At 43.8% G+C, this 21,831-nt stretch overlaps 2 long non-coding RNA genes across 2 annotated transcripts; both read left to right on the top strand.

Annotated features, from left to right (window-relative positions):
- The first annotated feature begins 8,744 nt into the window (after positions 1 to 8,744).
- Positions 8,745 to 9,976, top strand: LOC119288150. Its single transcript, XR_005141123.1, has 3 exons — positions 8,745 to 9,112; positions 9,684 to 9,750; positions 9,867 to 9,976. It is a non-coding gene; the product is annotated as an uncharacterized LOC119288150 (long non-coding RNA).
- Positions 9,977 to 10,161: 185 nt separating this feature from the next.
- LOC119288149 lies at positions 10,162 to 17,175 on the top strand. The gene is made up of 8 exons (XR_005141122.1): positions 10,162 to 10,223; positions 10,671 to 10,800; positions 12,516 to 12,647; positions 12,873 to 16,227; positions 16,329 to 16,410; positions 16,491 to 16,546; positions 16,639 to 16,730; positions 16,821 to 17,175. It is a non-coding gene; the product is annotated as an uncharacterized LOC119288149 (long non-coding RNA).
- The last annotated feature ends 4,656 nt before the right edge of the window (positions 17,176 to 21,831 follow it).

The following is a 21,831-nucleotide window of genomic DNA, read 5'->3' on the forward strand; positions in this document are numbered from 1 at the left end:
AGGGCACAATCGCAGTAGTTCTCCTTTGGCCTGCCTTAGCCGATAACAACGGAACATAAGGCGGCAAACCCAGGAGCCGGGCAAACCCAACATTTGACCAAAGACATGATTCGGAGCTGATGCATATAAGGCCAAACTCGTGACGCCGAACACTCCCGAAGGTATTCGGTCTTTGTAAAGAAAATAGGCTGACGAAAGCCTGCTATAAACCCTAAGGTTCCAGGTACGTGCGATGAATCTGTCGTGGCGAAATTCCAATAACGGCAGTATCCTCTGTGGGTATGGAACCCATGGGATGGTTAAACAACAAGAGGCAGTAGAAAAGGTTTACACAAGGGCTTAATCTAAAAAGAAACCTGTTGAACGGGGCCCTGCTGCACGTCTGCGCCTTTGTCTCCGTTGTGCCGTATCCTGGAAGGGTATCGCGCGGACATTGTCTGTGAAAAAAGAAAACTCGTAGGAGAGTACAACGTAAGTATGCGATGGATAATGAAAGTGTGAGATCCTGGTCTGCCAATAAGGTTGAGCCAAGTGTGGGGCTGTATTAAATATTTATAGCCCCTGGTTTCCGCTATGGGAGTACATATACGGTGTCTTGGTTGAATTTTATCCGGGCTACCGGACTCGTCTAACCGTGTCTGTGGTCTTAATGACCAGTCATGTGTATGATATTTGGAGGCCGCTTACAGTCCGGCCGCCAGGGCCGTCGCGTGTTCCTCTGCGCATGAAGAGCGCTCTGTGATTCCGCTAATGGTGATGACGCCACGTGGACCGGGCATCTTGAGTGTAAGGTAGCCATAATGCGGCAATGCGTTGAAGCGGTCGAATGTCGTTCTTCCAAGCAATGCATGATAGCCACTTTGGAAGGGGGCGATGGTGAAGAGTAGTTCTTCGCTTCTGGAGTTGCCTGGGGAGCCGAATGTTACTTCCAGCACGACGGAGCCCCTACCGTAGGCTTCAACGCCTGGTATCACCCCTTCAAAGGTGGTGTTGCTTTGGCTAATTCTGGATGGGTTTATCCCCATTCTGCGGGCAGTGTCCTAGTATATTAAATTGAGACTACTGTTGCCGTCCATGAGGACACGGGTGAGACGGTATCTGTCGATTATTAGGTCAAGCACCAAGGCCTGTGATCCTCCGCGCCGAATACTTGTTCGGCCGTCCATGTGATCGAAAGTGATCGGACGAGACATCCAGTAGTCTGATGTGGGTACGATGGGCTCTACACCATGCGCGTCTCCGAGCATGCGTTCTTGCCTTCTCGTGAATGTGTGAGTCGCGTGGATCATGTTTACTGTTTTAACCTCTGGCGGGAATTTTTTCTGTCTCCCAGTGTTCGGCTGGCGAGGTTCGTCCTCGTCTTCACTTGGTGTTTCCCTCCCTTTGTGTTCGGCATTTAGTTTGCCGGCCTTCTTGAAGACCCAGCACTCTCTATGGGTGTGGTTCGCAGGTTTCTCAGGGGTACCATGAATTCGGCATAGTCTGTCCAGGACTCTGTTCAGACTGGACGGTCCCTCTTTACTGCCTTTAAATGGATTCTTTTGATGAGAGCCCCTGAATCCGGCATTAAATGTTGTGTTATCCGGGCTCCCTTCCTTGCTTTGGTGTTTGTGTTTATTATGCCGTGGCTTCCCGCTGCCATCCCTTATTTCGGACGTGCTGGGGTCGCTGGTGCCTTTACGGGCTAGCCAGCTATCTTCACCCGTGCAAAAGCGGGTCATAAGGCTTGTTAAGGCTGCCATTGTCCTTGGCTTTTCTTGGCCGAGGTGTCTGGCGAGCCATTCGTCGCGGATGCTGTGTTTGAATGCCGCTAAGGCTTCAGTGTCCGGACAATCGACAATTTGATTCTTCTTAGTGAGGAATCTGTTCCAAAGCTTGCGGGCGGACTCTCCGGGCTGTTGGATTATGTGACTTAGATCGTCTGCATCCGGAGGCCGGACATAAGTCCCTTGAAAATTGGCCCTGAAAGCGTCTTCTAGTTCCTCCCAACTCCCAATTGAGTTTTCGGGGATGCTTTTCAACCAGTGTCGAGCTGGTCCCTTCAGCTTGAGGGGAAGATATTTGATGGCGTGGAGATCATCCCCACGAGCCATGTGAATATGCAGGATAAAATCCTCGAGCCAGACCCCTGGGTCTGTCGTTCCGTCATATGCCTCTATGTTCACAGGTTTGATACCTTGTGGGAATTCATGGTCCAATACTTCTTCGGTGAAGTACAGGGGATGAGCATCCCCTTTGTATCTGGACGCGCCGTGGCATGTAGTCGGTTGTTGTTGTGTCCGGAGTTTATTCCGAACTGGTATTTGGCTTGTATTAACGTTTGGGTGACCATAGTCCCTCGCTGGGGTGTGTCCTTTAGATCCATAGATGGACCTGGCTGCACCGGCCTTCTTATCTAGCTTCTCACGTAGATCGTGCGCGGTGTCAGTAGCCGCTCTGTTGTGGTTGTGACGCGGTACGTCTGGTCTCCTGGTTGTATTATTCTTTGGTGGAATGGCCTCGTCGTCGAATTCTGGCAGTAGCTTGCGTTTTGGATAGCTCTTTGTATGGCGATCGTCGCCATATCTTTCTTTAGTTTCTAGCACTTTATTCCATCTGCGATTGAGCCTTTCCTGTGCGGCCTTAAGCCGCTGCTTCTGCTTCTTTAGACTTCTTGCTGTGGTCATAAGCTTTCGGTGGAGGATGTCTCGTTCCACTCGTTCGTCCGGAATGGTGAATGCATCGTCGTCCGACTGTGTTCATGTTCTGGGGCGGTTTCATGATCTCGTCCCTCCGGATCGTTGTGGTCGGGTATTTGCTCCGAGACCGGTTTGGCGTGACCTGGCTCATCCTGCTCCATCGCTGGGTCCATGTGGTCGTCACTGCCTTCGGTGTTTACTGGTATGTCGATCCTTCTTGCGCTCTTGTCGCTATTTTTACTGTTGCTGGACTTTGAGCGGCGTCTGCGCTGCCGTTTTGGCTTTTGCCCGGGTGTTTTATCTTCCGGATTATCGCTGCCGTCCTTCTTGGGCGTATCCACCATGTATATATCGTGTGACAAGGTAGTAGTCCCGCACCCTAGAGATTCTGGAGCTTCTCCTGCATCGTCGTCCATACCATCGATGTCTTCGGAGTCGAATTCAAGAACGTCGGTTAAATCATTGATCGTGGCAATGAAGTGGGTGGTGGGTGGGCAACGAATTCCTTCGTCGCCTGCTTCCCACTCAGGCCGGACATAGTTCGGCCGAGAGCTTCCTGACAAAGAGAGAGACTTTAACGAGTTCAGCATGTCGCCAAAGGGCGAGTGCTGGAAGATGTCCGCAGTGGTAAACTCCATCACCGGAGCACAACCTGCTTTGACTGGCTCGAAGGTATGCGGACTGGAACCAACAACCGGATACGAGTCCGGGGGCCCGGGGTTACAGGCCTCCACAGAGGTGAGACCTGTGTTTGGCTCTACCGCCGATGAATATGCGGCCCGCGGGGCAGGGTCTACCCCTCTGTCCTTAGGCAACGCAACCTGCTCTGGATTCAGATCCGGGGCTACTGCTGGGGTGATATCCCGAGCATTATCCGACAGCAGGTCTAGGCCGTGCTCGTCGTGACTGTCCGGCGCTCCTGGCATAGGGCCGAATCCGTCGAAGATCAAGTCTCCGTGAATATCCGCCGTGTAGTTCAAGTTTCCGAACCTGATCTGGTGGCCAGGGGCGTAGCTGTCGATCTGCTCCAGATGGCCAAGCGAATTGGCCCGCAGTGCGAAGCCGCCGGACACAAAGATCTGTCCGAGAAGAAAAGTCTCACCCTGGACCGGGTTGTTAACGATTGAAGACGCCATCAAGCTTCAAAGCGACGACATAGAGGAACTCTCAATGAAAGCACCAATGTCGGTGTCAAAACCGGCGGATCTTGGGTACGGGGTCCCGATCTGTGCGTCTTAGGCTGATGGTAACAGGAAGCAAGGGACACAATGTTTACCCAGGTTCGGGCCCTCTCGATGGAGATAAAACCCTACTTCCTGCTTGATTAATATTGAAGATATGAGTAGTACAAGAGTAGATCTACCACGAGATCGTAGAGGCTAAACCCTAAGAGCTAGCCTATGATGGTATGATTGTAATTGTGATCGGCCTTCTAAGGACCATCCTCTCCGGTTTATATAGACACCGGAGAGGGCTAGGGTTTACATGGAGTCGGTTACAAGGAAGGAAATATAATATCCGGATCGCCAAGCTTGTCTTCCACACAAAGGAGAGTCCCATCCGGACACGGGCGGAAGTCTTGAGTCTTGTATCTTCACGCTTCAATAGTCCGGACGATATACATAGTTCTGCTGTCTGGATACCCCATAATCCAGGACTCCCTCACTTAGCCTTTGGAGCATCCATGAACCAGCTTGCGATTCCCGCCGCATAGGCGATGTCCATATGCGAGTTCACTAGTGTACCATAGATTCCTGATCACATTGCGATAGTGTATCACACCTACACCTACTCCCCCAGTGTTCCTGCTAAGTTTAAGCCTATTCTCCATAGGCATGTGACACGAGTTGAAATTTTCCATGCTGGCAAGCTCGAGAATTTCTACCACATAGCTTGCTTGGCACAACATGAAAAAATCATGTGCGATATGTGGCTTCGAGTCCCTGTTAGTATCTGAGACACCCGAGGTCGCTCATGTTGAAGAGCTCGTGCATATGTGCATTGAACTCTTTGATCTCATTGACGCACATGCGGTTCATTACCCGATCATTGGCATAGAGGCCAACATGGAGGTAGGATGACGCGTTCTCCCTCTGGTGCAAATCATGCTAATGTGGGCACCACTCAAAGCCCAGAGATGACATGGTCGCATCTAGCTTTGTGTAGCACGCCCTGCTGATGTTGTGGCAGTGCGTAACGAAGTCGTAGACATGACATGATAGGATTTGGAGCCCTTCACGTATCTAACAAACAATTCACTATTTGTCGCCTAGTTTCTTCACATGAGAGCCCACCTTCGTTACATGAGCCACACACCCAAGTGCACATAGTTAGTGCAGATTGGAAATACATTCATATTTTTTCGACAAAGGATGGATTTTATTGGTTCAAAAAACAATATCAAGAGGAATGCAGTCATATAGAGCCTCGTACCAAGTGCTTCGGTTTAGATTGGGCATAGGTGATCACTTCAACAAATGTTCCAATACAAACATCACACTTCACTCCCTCATGTCCGAGAAACTGCCACTCCGGCGGTCTTCGGAGATGGTACGTGATTTTCTTGGTAGGTTTGAACCTCGACGCTCGGATAGAAGCACATACCCTTTCATTGTTGGTCCACATACATGGACCTTCGGAGCCACTGCCGCGACAGTCCCTGGTTGACTGGTGGGGCATAGATCTCCAGTGGTGCCCTCATAGCATCCCCTACTGATGCATGTGGCAACATTTGTTGAGGCCCTCCCAACTATGAACACTACTGGATTGGGACCTATGGTCGCGGTGCACAACGTCAAAGTCCTTGTATGAGATGTGCTGTATATGTTGTTGTGGCGTCTCCACAGCTGCCTCCAGTCATCGATGCGCCTTTGATGCCTCCCGATAGTGTAACACTCCTGATGATTTGCTATGGTGAACCCATGCTAATGATGCAATGCCATCACCTTTTTGCTAAGCCAATTGCCATTTGATAAAACTCAAAGTTAAAAACAAATTTAAATTGCAATTCAAATTATTATTTCTTCAAACAGAGAAACAAAAATGTTAGTTGGGTGGCAAAGAATCAGCAGGTAATTGTCATAAATAAACCAAGATCTTTTGAATTACTAAAATGCCCTTAACCTAAATAAAACAGTGCCAGCAACATTAATTTGAGCCAGTTTAGTTTACACAAATACTTAATCATTTCAAAATAAATAGAAACTTGTTGGGATACTTCAAATCTTTGCCTAACATTTATGGGCCAAATTTAATATTCAACTAAATTCATTTAGTATGAGATTGAAATGCAACGCATAAAAGAATAAATAAAGAAATAGAAAAAAAGAAAATGAAAATTACAAAACAGAAAGGAAAAGGGAGAAGAGAAACTTACCTGCCAGCCCACCCCTAAGGTTGTCTTCAACCTATTGCTCACCGAGGCGCGCTGGACGCGGCAGGCGCGTCCATGGCTGAGATGGACATGCACAGGTCATCCATCGGGTCCCGCAATGGATAAGGTCCCACGGAACCCCTGACGAACCTTAGCACCTCCCCATTCCCCCTCGCTCGCCCGTCTCCCTCCCAGGTTCGTTCGCGCCCGAGATGGCCGTTGCCACCGCAGCTCGTCCGCATGACCACCGTCCTCGAATCGCCTCCGCTGTTTGTCCTGAAGATCCGCCTCAATGACCTCTTCGTCTCCACCAACAGCCGCATCCAGAGAAGCCCGAAGACGACCGAATCGACCACGGGTTCAACCCCGGAGCCGCCTGCCGCCGTTCTCAACTACGTCGCCGTCTGAGCGCCTCCAACCCTACTAGTTTGCCTGTATGATTCGCTGTGAGATCCCATGTGCTGCCCCTCCCCCTGCTCGTTTTATTCCTCTAGCCGTCCCCTCAAGCTCCGAGCTCCGTTGTCGCTTGAGCTCACCGCCGTCGCCATTACAGGGCACCCCTGCCGCTGCTGCTGGTGCATATCGACGCGCTACGTCGCTGCGGTCCCTTAGCATCTCCTTCCCGGCCAAATGGTGACCGGAAGCGCCGATCCGCGCGTCGCCGTCCTTCAGTTGGTCACCGACGTGCACCACAGCGCGCGCGGCCGGCTTAAACCTGCCGGTGGTCATTGATGGTGGGCCCATGAGCTAACTAACTTAGTTCGCCACCAAAGTAACCCCCTATCCCCTGGGCCCCCGGCTAACTAAGACGATTATACCCCTATTAATTTAATGTGTCAATGGCACCTTGGCCCCACCGGTCAATTGACCAGTTGACAGTCAGTAGTTGTCTGGTGACTAGGCAGTCAACATGCCCCACTGGCAGCCTCACACAGCACTACCTGGGTACACTTTTAGGTGTATCTACCAGTTATCCGTTTATTAATTTTCAAATTAAAATATGTCCAGTAAATTCCAAAAATCATATAAACTTTGGAAATTCATAGAAAATAAAATAGAAAGTCAGATGAAAATAATTTACATATGAAAAATGATCAGAAAAATATAACGAATCTGGGTATGCTATCCACATACCTGTCAGATCCATTTAACATAATGAACCTGAACACTTTGCATTAGGATGATCTGACCGAAAAATGCCTGGATCTTGGAAAATATCTTTTCGCTCTCCTTTTAAAATATGCACATAGGGTAACATAAGCTTTGATTGTTACTATTATTAATTTTATTGACGAAGTATCGTGAGAGTGCACCTTTCTTGGAGTTATATGTGGGAGAACATAAGCCATTTATAAGTAATTTACTTATTTTTTACGAAAGAATAAAAACCAAGATCGCTTTTGTGTTGCCATCTAAGGATAGTTATTGCATTAACTATGAATAAGACATGTATATTACTGACTCATTCCTCTCCAATAATAAGACATGTAGATTTTGTCTTGAGTGAAATCTTTGAAGTTTGACCAACTTTATAGAAACAAAAGATCCTATTTACTCAGTCAACATCACTATCATGAAATGTGTTTTTGCAATGTATTTACTTACTGGAGTTCTTTCTCGTTTTTTGCGTCAGCCACACCAAGTAGATATCCGGTGAAATAATAGTGACTTAATTTGCTAGCGAGAAAATTTTGGAATCAAGGAGAAATATCTAGGTTGCTCGTGCATAACCCTCGATTATAGATCATTATGTGCTTTTGTAAATATCCACACCAAGTAGACTTTATTCTTAAATAGTAGCCACCAACTAACTATTTCTTTTCTAAGCACGTATCCTTTCTAGTCTTCCACTTCAACAAACCATGTATGTCCACCATGTCATCAACCTACCAAGCACTACATATCTTCCTGTATATGCAGTCTTTCCTTGTTTTCGATATAGTTCGATATAGCTCACCATTCATGTCGAATGGTGTGCATACGGTCTATCCACATCACTAAATCAAGCATGACTACCATGTAATCATAATTGATCACCAAAATTATTCACGACATCAACTTAATTGTCAATGTCTTAAGCCTATATATTTTTAGTAGTGTCCCCGTAGTAATGCATGGATTATTTCCTAGTTAATTAACTGGATGTATGTAGCCACGTGCTAAGGATAACATGTTGCGTTTTGTCATTTATTTTTTTCTTGACGTATAGTCAGGATGCACCTTTCGTGGAGTTGTTTCTCCTCCTTTTCTTGGGCACATGCGCAATAAGTATATACGTGGGACAATATAGGCCATGATATAATTCAGTCAAAACTCTTCTCGAGGACAGAAAACACCAACTTGGCTTGTGTGTTGCCCTCAGACAGTTATTGCATCCCCTTGTTAGAGTCTGAAGCAAAATGGAGCTCTCCCGTTCGTTTGGATTCTGGACCGTTCGATCGTTTTCCTGATGCGATTCCGGCCGTCGGATCTTGGGCTCAGCTCACGTGAGGCGTCGGATATTTACCAGGTCGCCGTGAGCCGTCGGATAAAATTCCAATGGCAACAGAATGTAAATACCATGCCCCCACCAGGGCATTTCGGTCATTTCGCGTAGTGGGGGTATAAAAGGGGCCGCTCCTTTGACGGAGACCTAGCCACCTCCTCCCTCGTTCGCTCCTGCAGCCGCCTCCCTCCCTCCCACGCCTCTCCTCTCTCTCCATCCTCCCTCCTCATCCAGCTCCTCTTCTCCACGTCGCCGCCACCTCCTCCTCTTCTCCATGCTGTCGCCGCCTCCTCCTCTTCCCCGTACCTCACGGCCGCCTCGCCCCCTTCAGCACCTCCTCCTCCCCTTCCTCTCCTCGGCGCTCGAGCAGATGAGAGGGAGAGAGAAGGAAGGGGAGGCGGCGCTCAAGCAGATGAGACACACAGAGAGAGAGGTAGGTGCAGCGAGGCGACGGACGGGAGAGGGGCAAGGGCGAGCTCCAACGCGAGCGCCCGGACCCGTCACCCACGCCAGCGAGGTGCTCGGCCCCGAGCTGCGCCTCTACCACCGCAAAGGCGACTGCTGCGACCATGCTCGGTACGCCCACACCCCCACCAGACCCTCCCTCCTCTTCCTCGACCTCCCTCTTAGCCGCTGCCACCTCCCCTCCTCTTCCTCTATCTCACGTGCCCCCGTCCTCCCCCATCCACCTGTGCTCAACCCCGACCCTAGATTCCAGCGGATCCGAGCAAAAGATTCAGCAGTTCTAAATATTTCTGGGCTTCAAGAGCTGCTTTTCATTGATGTTTCTTCATAGTCACCACTGCTATTTCCCCTACTGCTCCTGGAGAATTTTTGACATGCAGTATTGTTAATATGTGCTTAGTAGGTGGTTGTACAATATAATAAGGGGATGCCATGGTTTCTCGTTAGCTTTTTTCTCTTGTGTTCCTTTGCTAGAACGAACGGTTGTATGATGATGAGGTTGGACCAAGGTGATGTTGTGTTTAAGAAGAAGAAGAAATTCTTTGTCTTTTGAGTTGAACTAGGAAGAGCAACATCTGTATGACTAGACGTATCTTTTTTGAGTAATTGAGTTCATGTAAAATGAGCAACTGATCATATTTGGTGTACATTCCTGAGATATATCTGTGTCTCCTTTTTTCAGATTTTATCTAACAGCAGAACTACCTACTGATGGCTCACAAGATCGAAAACTAAGCCTGATTTCTCAGGTAAATCGTGTTACTGAATACACTGCTGTTATATCTCAGTATGAAACAAGAAATATATCATGATTTATAGTGTGCAGGTGCTCACAAGATCATTTTTTTTTGCATAAATGTCTTAGGAATCTTCCATTGTGGTGCTTATGTGTCTAAGAAATTAACATGGCAGAGGCTCTAGAGAGGAGGTTTGATTTTCCTTTTCGGGGTTTGTAGAACGAATGCAAGAATTTCTCCTGCAGGCATGGCTTCATTCCTCTATTTGCCATTTGCAAATCTTGGTCTTCGATTTGTTTTATTTCCGATGAGTGACCTGAGATTACTGTGATGCTATGAAAGCCTAGAGTGTAGAGTGAGTCAAATATGTACTAGATGCACTAATTTAGCTCATTGCCTTGCTTCATGCACTTCAGGTTTGGATATGTCCTTATTTTAATGGCTCAATCATCAAATGGCGTCAAAATTGAATTCCTGAAAGCAAGGTAATATCAAATCATCCTTGTTTTGTTGTTCAGTGTTTGTTTCATTGTGGATATACATATTTACTATCACATATGGTGCAGACCTTGACCTTTCTTTTGCAACTTTCTCTTGACAATTAGATTTGGTCTATATAGGCTAATTAATGAAGGAAAACTAATTGATGCTCTTATTGTATCCGGCTGTTGTTTGCGCAATGGAGCGTCTAATAAATTACTTTGACTGTCCATTGATCAAAGAGAATAAATAATAAGTCTAGGCATAGGACAACGTACCAATATGTGCTTGAGACACAACCTGTTTAGTTCAGTTTCTCAAAAGTTAGCACCTGTTTAGTTCAGTTTCTCAAAACTTAGCTTTTACGATCTGGTCTACCATTTCTTGTTTTTATACTACTGCAAGTTTGTGTCGTAATTTTCTTTGTTTGTTTCTTCTTTTCTTTGAAGTAGTTGAAATGACCTGGGGATTGGAGAGGGAAAATGGGAAACAAGATTCAGTCGTATGTGTTACTGACCCTTCATACAGTCCCAACCAAAAATCCATCATCTTCTCCCTCACCCACCACCTGCCACCACCTCCGTGCGTATTCCTCATCTCTCACAGCAAGCAACAACTTACATAAAAGTATATCTGATTTCTTTAGTGTAATTAGTACTGTTTACTCTACAAGCGAAATGTTTGTTTTGTTTGTCCTGCTCAATCACTCATCCTGATAGGTGTTAATAACCAATGGACTGTTTCATTCCTCAGTGAAATCGCTGGATTAGTTTTACTGTTTGAATAAATTGAGACGATTAATTACAAATATATGGAGTAATATGCTATTAAGCATGTGGAATTACATCATAGCTCGCTGTTTAAATCTAAATGCGTTGGTGAATTTGTATTGTGTGCAGTGGATTAGGATCAAGATTTTTGTTCAGACAGAGAGGAAGAGAGAGACAGACAGAGGGGATCACTTTCTTGCTTGGGTCCTGTTATCAGATTTAAAGGACACTAATTATAATAGATAGGCAGATGGTCATTGCTGGCTTTGCTAGACCTGTGTGACAAATGAGAGTGTATTTATGCAGGATATAGCTTTCTGGATGAGCAATAACCCTTTATCTGTACATATAGCAACCACTTCGGATTTTCCTGCTTCTAGGAGATGATGCTAGAAATGATCACATTTTTGAAGTTATGTTCTACTTTGGCTCATGTTTATATCTTAATCAAAGTAACTGATTCTCTCTTTTTTCAATGAGGTCGGCGCTTTAGACGGCATCACCATAACCATGTCGGTGGTCTTACCCCCAAATGAGTTATAGTAGTATTATAAATGTTTAGATATGTTGCAGTGCTTGCCTGGATAATAATGAGAGGTGAAGAGACATCCTTGTCTTTGGAGCTTGATTTCATACACGGCCATCTCTTGTGAGGCATTCGTAAAACATTGTTTTTTCATTTAGTTCTACTATGCTCGAAGAAAAATGACTTTCCGGTGGAATTGCTTATGTATTCCTTCACATATTAAGGGCAAGCTTCTTGCATTTTGTGTTGGTGTTGTGGTGTTACAGTAACCACATGGCTCGGTACGTCATGTTAGTAAGCACATGCCAAATTTAGAGAAAACATATGCTTGAACCATAAAGTCTCATGAAGGGAATTAGTTTAAATATGCATGATCAGCGGTAGTACTTGCAATGTTTACCTACTTGTGTTTCAGATTTCCTTTTATTCCATTGTTCAAACATTACTCAAAATCTCTGATTTGTCAAACACTCTTCTCTGATTAGATGATAATGTTGCATACATGGTGACTGCTATTAAGTGAATCCATAAATTTATGCCCTTATAAGCGAGCAACTACTTGGTGGTAAATTTGTAAACTATTGTTGCTGATTTATGCACGTACTTCTGCTAGTTATCATGCCTATGTAAGAGCTTTGTGTTCTCCTTTGCTTTATCTGATTATGCTACGCAAAGGAAAATCAAGGATTACTTTTCTTGGTACATATGCAGTGTATTTTTTTACAGTAGTAATAATTTAAGTAGAGGTTAGATGCAGTGACAGATATGGTGAACGATATATATTAGTTGGATATATTGAGCAATATGCGTGTTATGCCGCTGTTGAATTAGGTGAAGAATAAATGGTGCTGGTAGTATAATGATTTGTTGTGCCTTTGGCAAAATATCCAATAGTCTGTGTTGGTGTTTGGTAGGTTTTGAGTTTTTGTGTAAGGATCATGCTGCCTATCTTTTTCTTTCTTCATGGCAGCTTTCATGTCATATCTGGACAATGAATGCAGGCTCTTTGATTTCATATTTGGACGGCAAGGGCATCTTCAGCAGCATTTAAATAGGATTCGTCTGCCCGCTCGACGCCAAGGGAGACCGCATCACCGTCGCCGTAAAAGGGACTCAACCAGCGCGGCCTCCAGGTACAGCGCGCCCAGCGCCACCGTTTTTTCATTTATGAGTAATTAATTTCCCATTCTGTTCGTGTTCCTTTAGTTGTTTGGTTATGATAAGAAAAAGAAGAAATACTTCTATGATGGCAATATGGTCCAGAGTAGTGATTTTCTTTTCACACCTCAAACTCTCTCTCTCTCTCTTTGATCTATCTTATATTGCTGAAATTGTGTTTTTTGTTTTGTTTATCCCAGGTTTACTATGATGCGCTCATCAATGACTCCACCACTGCTTGTTTTGAGGATGATGCCTCCAAGAATGACCAAACCCGTGAGCACGCCGTCCTTGCATTCATTCTTGGAGTGAAGCAGATTATCTAGTGTTTAATAAGGTATACTTGCTACCATAAGAATAAGCAGATTATCTGGTGTTTAATAAGGTATACTTGCTACTAAGAGACCCGTGAGCACGCCAGTAGCACATAATTCGTGCTTATAATTTAATATTGCTAAATCTTAAGCATGTTGCCATGTTTGTTCTCTTAGTAAGCTCCTGATGTCGCATTTATACTCATGCTGGATTGCTGGAAAGATCTCTGGCTCTGTTGACTACTTTATCAGTAAATCATTTTAGACCCGAGTTCACCAAAAAAGGTAACTAAAATATATATAGTTTTTCGGTAGATTATTTGAGGCTGCTTTATCTATTAAGTACACGGTTTCCCGCTTTTTCGGGTTTTAAGGTATACACAAGAGTGCACGTTTTAGTTATTGTGCTTTCCTTAGCTCATCGGTGGCGTTCGTGCTAGGGCGATGATGATTAATCGTGGCTGAAATAAGTGTGCCTTTGAGCAATAATGGCACCTGTGCGTATCAGGTTGGATCCTCCCTCTTGTCTCTAGAATCCTTTTTGATCCTGTGATACTTGTTGTTGTCCTTGGATGATCATTCTTGTTGAGTGATAACCAGGGCAGCTCCACTGTATAAACAGATTGATCTGGTGATAAGAGATGACGGGGTAGGTTATATGATCGAGGAAAGGCGAATCTGAGCCCACTATGCAATGAACCCTGAACCCTTTCTGCTTGTATCCCCTTGTTAGAGTCTGAAGCAAAATGGAGCTCTCTCGTTCGTTTGGATTCTGGACCGTTTGATCATTTTCCTGATGCGATTCCGGCCGTCGGATCTCGGGCTCGGCTCACGTGAGGCCTCGGATATTTACCAGATCACTGTGAGCTGTCGGATAAAATTCCAATGGCAATAGAATGTATATACCGTGCCCCCACCAGGGCATCTGGGTCATTTCGCTTAGGAGGGCAGGTGTATAAAATGATTGCGGCTTCCTGCGATGAAAACCTAGCTGCCGCCTCCTCTCTCTCACTCGCTCCTGTAGCTGCCTCCCTCCCTCCCACGCAGGTGGTTCCCATGGCGACGGCGGCAGCGGCCACGGAGGAGGGCAGCAGACCAGCGGCGCCAGCGATGGCGTCCGTGGCAGCTATGCAATGAACCCTGAACCATTTTTATTTGTATTTAAAGGGGTTGCTTATTTATGCTCAAGTGGTGTTCGTGCTAGGGCGATGATGATTACCTTGGCTGGAATTATTGTGCCTTTGAGCAATCAAGGCACCTGTAGGTATCAAGTTGGATCCTCCCTCTTGTCTCTAGAATCCTTTTTGATCATGTGATACTTATTGTTGTCCTTGGATGGTCATTCTTGTTGACTGATAACCAGGGCAGCTCTACTGTATAAAGAGATCGATCTGGTGATAAGAGATGATGGGGGTAGGTTATATGATCGAGGAAAGGTGAATCTGAGCCCACTATGCAATAAAACTGCAGCTACCTCCCCTAATGTGTGTAGTATTGAAGGCAAAAAAGAACTTTTCATGTCTTGCTACTTTAAAATTCCAAAAAAGTTCATTCTTCCTTTGCGGGTTACTTAACCATGATTTTTGTTTTGCTTTGGTTCTGGTTGAGATACTAAAGGTTGTTTATATATGAAAATAACAAACACTTGTAGTTTTGTATGCCTCAGCTGTTGCTTAGGATCCAGTGTTGTAGTGTCTTCGATCAGTATGTTCATATTGAGATGTAGGGATGCATCAGGCACGTCAACTTTCTTGGCTTGGCGGTTGCGCAATACTAATATTATGTATAACTTCACAACATTGTGAACTAATGGCCATCTTATAGTGCTTTTATGTTCACTCCTGATCCTGTCACTATCACAGGTGTGGTACACACATAAAGTGGAATCGAGCGTGACCCGCTGAAATTATCATGATGCTGCATTCTTACAAAAAAAACTAATTAGAGTGTCCTGTTGCGTTAGATGCTTGATGTTTTCCTTTAATCGGAAAGTCGTTCTAGGTAATTGACCCTTCTCCTTAAAACATACTTTGAAGATTTTGAATGACATTTTATTAGAGTAGTTTCCAAATGCTACCTTACTTATTTTCCTTTTTTGTTGTTTCTACTAGGTTTAAACTAAAAGGAGAAATAGCTATAAAAATTGTCCTTTATATTCTTTGGCAGGCCTTCTGCTCGGTCAAATCTGAGTTATGGTAGTTGCTATAAATGTCTAGGTTTCAGCTTAATATTTGCATTACATGCCCGGAGAACTAATGTTATGCTTGTACTAAATTGGAAAATAGCTGGCTACATTCGTGTGATGTTTTATGAATTTATTTTTTAATAATTCATGTGTTGTTTCATTCCTTGGAATACAATTTCATCTGATTTATTACTCCTGAAGATGGTTCCATTTGAATGCGTGAAATTACAAAAGCTCAAGTTTGTAGTTTTAGTCATAGGTCAACCAGGGCACTATTTCTAATGAAGGTAATGTTTCTATATGGTTTTTACTGTTCGGTGGTACATTTAGATAGTTAGCATCGTCCGTTGACTATGTGTTTTGTACCCTGTTGTTCCAGGGTGAGATTTCCTGTGATTTTGTGGAAGTAGATGATTGATAGAGACTCGGAGGAGGTAATTGATAGATATAGACGTCGTGGTTCCTATTTCTTCATGTACTATTTTTCTTCCAATTTTCTTTTAATTACAAGCTACCTCTGCCATTGTAGTCATTTCTTTATTTCATACCAGTCTCTGTTGACTACTATGTAACCATGCATGGGTGGCTTAAATGGCATAAGTTCTTATTCAGTTAGAAAAAGGCAACAAAAACAACCAGGGTAATCTTGCTCTAGAAATTGCATGACATGTGCTTATTCTCATTTGTACATATGTGCGAGTTGAGTTCAAGAAATTCTTGCAAATGCATTTTTTGGATAACAGTCGTCGGCACATAACCATTTACTGATTTATATTAAACCCTATGGAAGCCAAGATATATTCCAGGTTTAGGTTCATGTCCAATATATCTCATTTCACGGAATATAAATTTTCTTGGAAGCTATATCCTCCCATGGTCCATTGTTTTATGCATTGTTCATGTTAACTTGGCTAAGAAGTGTTCAGGGAAGCTTTGAGTTTTGGTTGTTTCAAAATATACACATCAAAGAAGATGTTATATACCTTTTGCCATTTAGCGGTGCTTAGGGAGTGAACAAGATCCACTCTAAAAAGCTCCGGCATCTGTCCACAAAGTGTAAGTGATGCAAGCGCACTGAAAATCAGCATTTTCTACTTCCTTGGAAATACTACATTCCAAATTGTCAGGATAATCTATGTTATGTTTCTGGATTGCAGTACCAGTGCAAAGCAGATGGAAAAGAATAAGGCATCGAAGAATGTTGTGCATGTGCCTCTGCTTCCTCCTGCTACTAATGAGGTGCTTGCTCTGTATTATCTTACGACTGACAAGATGATTCTTAATTTAGCATTGACGCCTGTCTGGCTTTCTTTCTTAAGGTCACGGATCCAGTTGTTGATCCTAAAACACAGGATGTTGATGGGGTTACTTTAAGGTGCTTGCCCTTTTCCAGATATTTTGAATCAGATGTTATGTTTGTTGATGCGATTCCATTTTGTTGTGTTCAACTGTTGGTTGTTTTTGAAGGGGTGTTGATGCAGAGGAGGGAGGCGAGGATCCCAGTGCCAGAAAAAGGCATAAGCTCTAGAGCAGCTGACGCCGATTGATCCACTCTTTTGGTATATATGCCTTGTCCTTATCTTTGGTGTCTTTTCACTCGCATTGTGCGTGTGCTGTTCTTATTTTGATTTCGGCTTTTCATGTTTCAGGTCCATGACGGTTGGCTATGGACGTACGACGATACCTGGATTTGCTGATATCCGTGGTGCTTCATTACGTGCTCAACGATGAAGCCCCTTCGTCGTACGGACCTGTCTACATGAAGACCTGTCACTTAGTATATAATCTGCTGCTTTATTTCCTTTAGGGGGTATGTGCCGTGGGTACTTTTAAATTTGAACAAAACCTACCTTATTATTACCTGTTTGCTTGAATGTGTGTCGCCGACGATGTACTGGAGTATGAGCAGACGCAAACTTGTGGTGCTTATGGCTGTTGTTGGCAAATGACTTAAATATGTCTATGTGTGCCTGTTGTCCATTTCTTTAATTACATCTGGGATGATCGTGCACATATATATATTTTGTATCGCTTTTGTTACAATTCTGTTCTGTTGGCAGTGCTCATGCTTTAATTCATCCTTATACATGTATGGTTGATACTGCTTGTTGCGTGTGGAAATTTTGACATCTTATTCATTTGGACGCCCGGTGTGTCCCATTTGTTAGCACGCGTGGATGTCATCGTTTTGTTCCCTGTGTCTGATTGATTTCCTCACAATAACTAAATGAGTAGGATCATTGTTTTTTGCAATATTGTTCTCTGTAAGATTGTTGTTTTGCTCCTTTTTCATGGATTTGTGTTTGTGGTTTTCTTATACTTGAAATGTTTTGGTGGTTGTATATAGATATACCCGGCAGCTTGCTGCTGGGGTGCGGCAAGCCGCATTTCCTATCTAGTTAACTATGAGTAGGACGAGTGTAGTTGTTACTCCTTCCACCCCAACTTATGAGGTATATTTTCCTCAAGAAATTGTTTTGGTTTGACCAAGTCCATCAGTATCACTAAATCGATATCGAAATATGTTTTTGTAATGTATTTATTTATCGGAGTTATTTCTTGTTTTCGCTTGTGGCACAACATGCAGATATGCATGGACACAAGATCAATTATAATTCATGATTAAAAAAATGTATCAAAGGAGAAAATAAATCCAGGTTGCTCACCTATTGCCGCTGACATAAGTCATCAATTTTTCGTAAGTCATATTTTTTTTCTTAAATCATTCGCTTAGTTTGACCAATTTCACGGAAAAAGTATCAACATCTATAACACCAAATCAATATCATTAAACCTATCGTCAAATTTATATTTATATTGTGTTTATTTGCTTGAGTTATGTTTATTTTGGCAACTTAGCAATTTGGTACTAGTGGGTACCGATTGCCGCGAGCGAAAATAGTTTTGGAGAAATTATATAGACATACCAGGCAAACTTTCCGGAAAAGAAAGTGAAAAGTAGTGTCCCTTTGTGTCATGTGCCGCGGTTACGGTGCCCGGCTACTTGGGGCCGTACAACCACCTTCAGCAAACAGGGTTCAACATTTCCCTCCCCATTTTTTCTGCATACATAGTTCCTTAAAAAGAACGGCCAGCGGTTCATGTCAATACAATTTTTTCAACATCAGAGTTTAATGAGACGGTATCCTGCTGGGAACAAACAGTGCCGTGACGTTTCAACATCAGATCAGTGTTTAATTAAGACTGTACCCTACCGGGCACCAACATCGTCTCATCAATTTTCAGCTAACAAAAATCATCAAATGAAAAACCCCTGACCGCTGACTTGCCCATCAGATATACTATACAAGTGATATGTATGACTTCCCTATCAATTCGCTGCTAATCAGAACCATCAATACGAAAACACCTACCGCTGACTACAACTGCAAGCACCAGCTAGGCTAAATAGTGGCCAATCGTTTAACATGTGACTGATTTTTTTATGTGTCGGTTGCTTTTTCTTTTTCCTGGCAAAAAGAAAAAACATATATAATACTAAAACAGTTTAGCAGATGAGTTTTAAGGAAGAATACATTTTAAAACCAGTCGCTTAGATAAAATAGCAAAAACAGCTTTTTTTTAATAAAGTGGAGGCAAAATATTTTCTCATAGATCAATTAAGTACTCTCTCAATAAACTAATATAAGATATATCCTATATTAGTTTACAGAGGGAGTAGAAGATGGGAGTAGAAGATAATTACCTAATTAATTGACAAAAACCAGGCGAAAACCATTACAACATGAATCTCCACGACCACCTTGGCAAAAGAACAAATGCCCACAAGCCGCTACAACTACAAACTGACGACATGGATCACAAAATCGCACAGGAACCCCGTCGAAATACATCAACAAAGACATCGGACATGACAACCCAAAAAGAAGAGAACCATCCGGTGGTAGTGTGGGTGATGCCATAACCACCGTTTGAGGTCACAGGTGAGTCCACATATATGGTTAACAGAGACGAAGCGGCCCCTCACACATCGTGTATTGCTCGGGCAGGATTTGCAACACTGAGCCACCACCTAGACGATGTCCCCGCTTCTAGAGGCAGCCAATACAGTAAACAACAGACTATATAAGTGCAAGCATTGAACGCACCAAAAACACCCATATACGTATAAGTAATAATAAACCATCTTAAACAACCGCACATACGTAACCGAGCATCACGAGCCTCAAAGTTTCAAAAAGAAGCAGCATGTGCCTCAAGGCCGTGTACCAGCACATAGTGGACAACATCCTCGCCGTTGTCGCCACATCCTGTCTCGTCGCCCTGGTGCGTCTCGGTCTAGTGGAGCTCATCAGCTGGCTCCGTGAGCTCCGGCCGGCGCACCTGTTCTTGGCGGGCTTCGTCCCGGCCGCAGCAGCCACCATGTACCTCATGCTTCGCCCGTGCACAGTGCACCTCATCATAATATATATATTCATACTGTTTTTATTTTCTAAAGTTTTATTTTTTAATTTTCACCCGGGGCCTATAGCAAATTGGTACGAGTTTGACCAATTTAGAAATAGTATCGACCTTTGCAACATCAAATCAATATCATTAGACCTATCACTAGAGTTTATTTTATTTTACATTGTATTTATTCGCTAGAGTTTATTTTATTTTATTTTTCCGCACAAGGCCTATAGCAAGTAGGTACAAGTGGGTAAGAATTGCCATGAGCGAAAATAGTTCGAGACCGAAAGAGGAAATTTCGTTGTCGCTCACATGTCACCATACAATGACCATTATTGCATTAATTTGGAATACGATATGTGTACTATTGTCCTGTCTCATTTGTTAGCAGAGTGCAAGGCTATGGATAAGATTTAAGAGTAAAGGCCATACGACCCTACTTTCTACACAAAGCAATAGAGGATACCAATGATTATTAATAGCCTATCAAACGATTCAAACAAATCACCCAAAAAAGCACTGTTACCTATGACAACAAGGAGGGGATGTGGCACCGGTAGGTGCTGTGAGAAAAGGGGAACTATCATACCCAATCGACCATCACACCCTAGTCGAAGAATGTTTGCCATGCTATGAATCTTCTCCCTTGGCTGCACCATCGCTTCTTTGCGCCTTCCATGAAATAAGAGCATCCACTACGATCACAAATTGATGGCTTTATACAATTATGGATTAAAGAACTTGGAATTCAATACGCAAAAACTAATTATCTTCAATTTTGTTGGCACCATAATAGAAACAAGGTTTAGCCACAAGATACGCTATTCCATTTCAGCAAAGACTGAAATCAAAAGTCAAATGTGACGAACGTGTTTGATGTCTGGATAGGCATGATATACTTCCATTTCACCCAAGATGTTTACCAGGGGTCAACACCTACTATAGAAGAGTTGAGCGGGCAGCCCGTTCGCTAAAAGGTGATATGCAACAGGGATATACTTGTAGTATTGTATTGTCATCCATGCACATGGGCTGCCCGCTCAACTCAACCCTGCTGCATATCCCCTTTTCCCTCTAATTCGAGCGACTGATCGTACAACCATAGTTGTGAACATGAAAGAAAAAAAATGCATGCATTGTTAAGAGAATACGCGGTGATATATGTGCACATCTTGCTCCTAAGTCAGGCCCACGTAAATACTAATTGGAACTAATCATGTGGCATTTTGCAGCCTCCTCTCTTATCATCATATGATTCAAAATTTCATTACAATCATGCAAATTGCCCCGTTTCTTCCGTAGTTCCTCAAAAAGTCAACCGTTGTCTGTGCAAATACTTTTTTTCAACAATGAAGTTTAATAAAAATTGTAGCCTTCCAGTGGAGCACCAACATCATTGTCATGGAGAACCAACCTGTGGTTGGATGGTTAGGAGGGCAGACTTGGGGTCAAACTCTAGGTTAGATGCTTTGGTGTCTCATAAGTGTGGGATATTCTTTCAGTGGGAGGCGGCGTTCCCATCGACCGTCAACCTCAAGACCCCTCGGCTCACTCTTTGGGAGGTGCTCATAGGGATAGGGTGTGCGTGCATACATCCATAGGAATGAGTGTATGTACATGTTTGTATGCATTTGCATTTGTACCGTGTTTCTAAAAAAAACATCATTGTCATGAGCAGATAGTGACTTGAGGTGATATGTACCAGCTGGCACTTTCAGCGTCACATCAGTATTTAACTAAATGATAAACCAAGGAAAGTGAAGGTATCCAGTGACCCCATGCAAGTCAGTGTCACTTTGAATCCTGGTCAGAAGGCATGTACAGGCGACCAAAAAGTCTATTTTACAATATCCCTATTGGTCGGAGATGCTCACCAAAACATTGATGAGTTGGAGGATTTTCTCAGGACATTAGCCATATGCCAATTGGAAATTCAGAAAAATGGATCCAGTTGGGAGACGGAAGCGGTGGAACTAATGGCATATCAATGGTTCATCAGGGTCTATTTTTTTTTACAAATGCAACATATTTGCCTCATTAATTAATTAAGAAGAAGTGGATTGCCGATTTAATTGATGGAAGATTGGGCAAAGAACATTTCAACATGACCACATGGGGACTACTCCTTAGTCACGAATCTTCACGACCACTCGGCAAACGAACAAACACCCCGGCCCTGTACGACTAGAAACCCCTGGCACGTGGATCACAACATCCCAAAGAAACCTCCACCGAGAACACATCGGC

Source organism: Triticum dicoccoides, chromosome 4A (genome assembly GCF_002162155.2).
Source record: "Triticum dicoccoides isolate Atlit2015 ecotype Zavitan chromosome 4A, WEW_v2.0, whole genome shotgun sequence".
In the NCBI taxonomy this organism is placed as follows: domain Eukaryota; kingdom Viridiplantae; phylum Streptophyta; class Magnoliopsida; order Poales; family Poaceae; genus Triticum; species Triticum dicoccoides.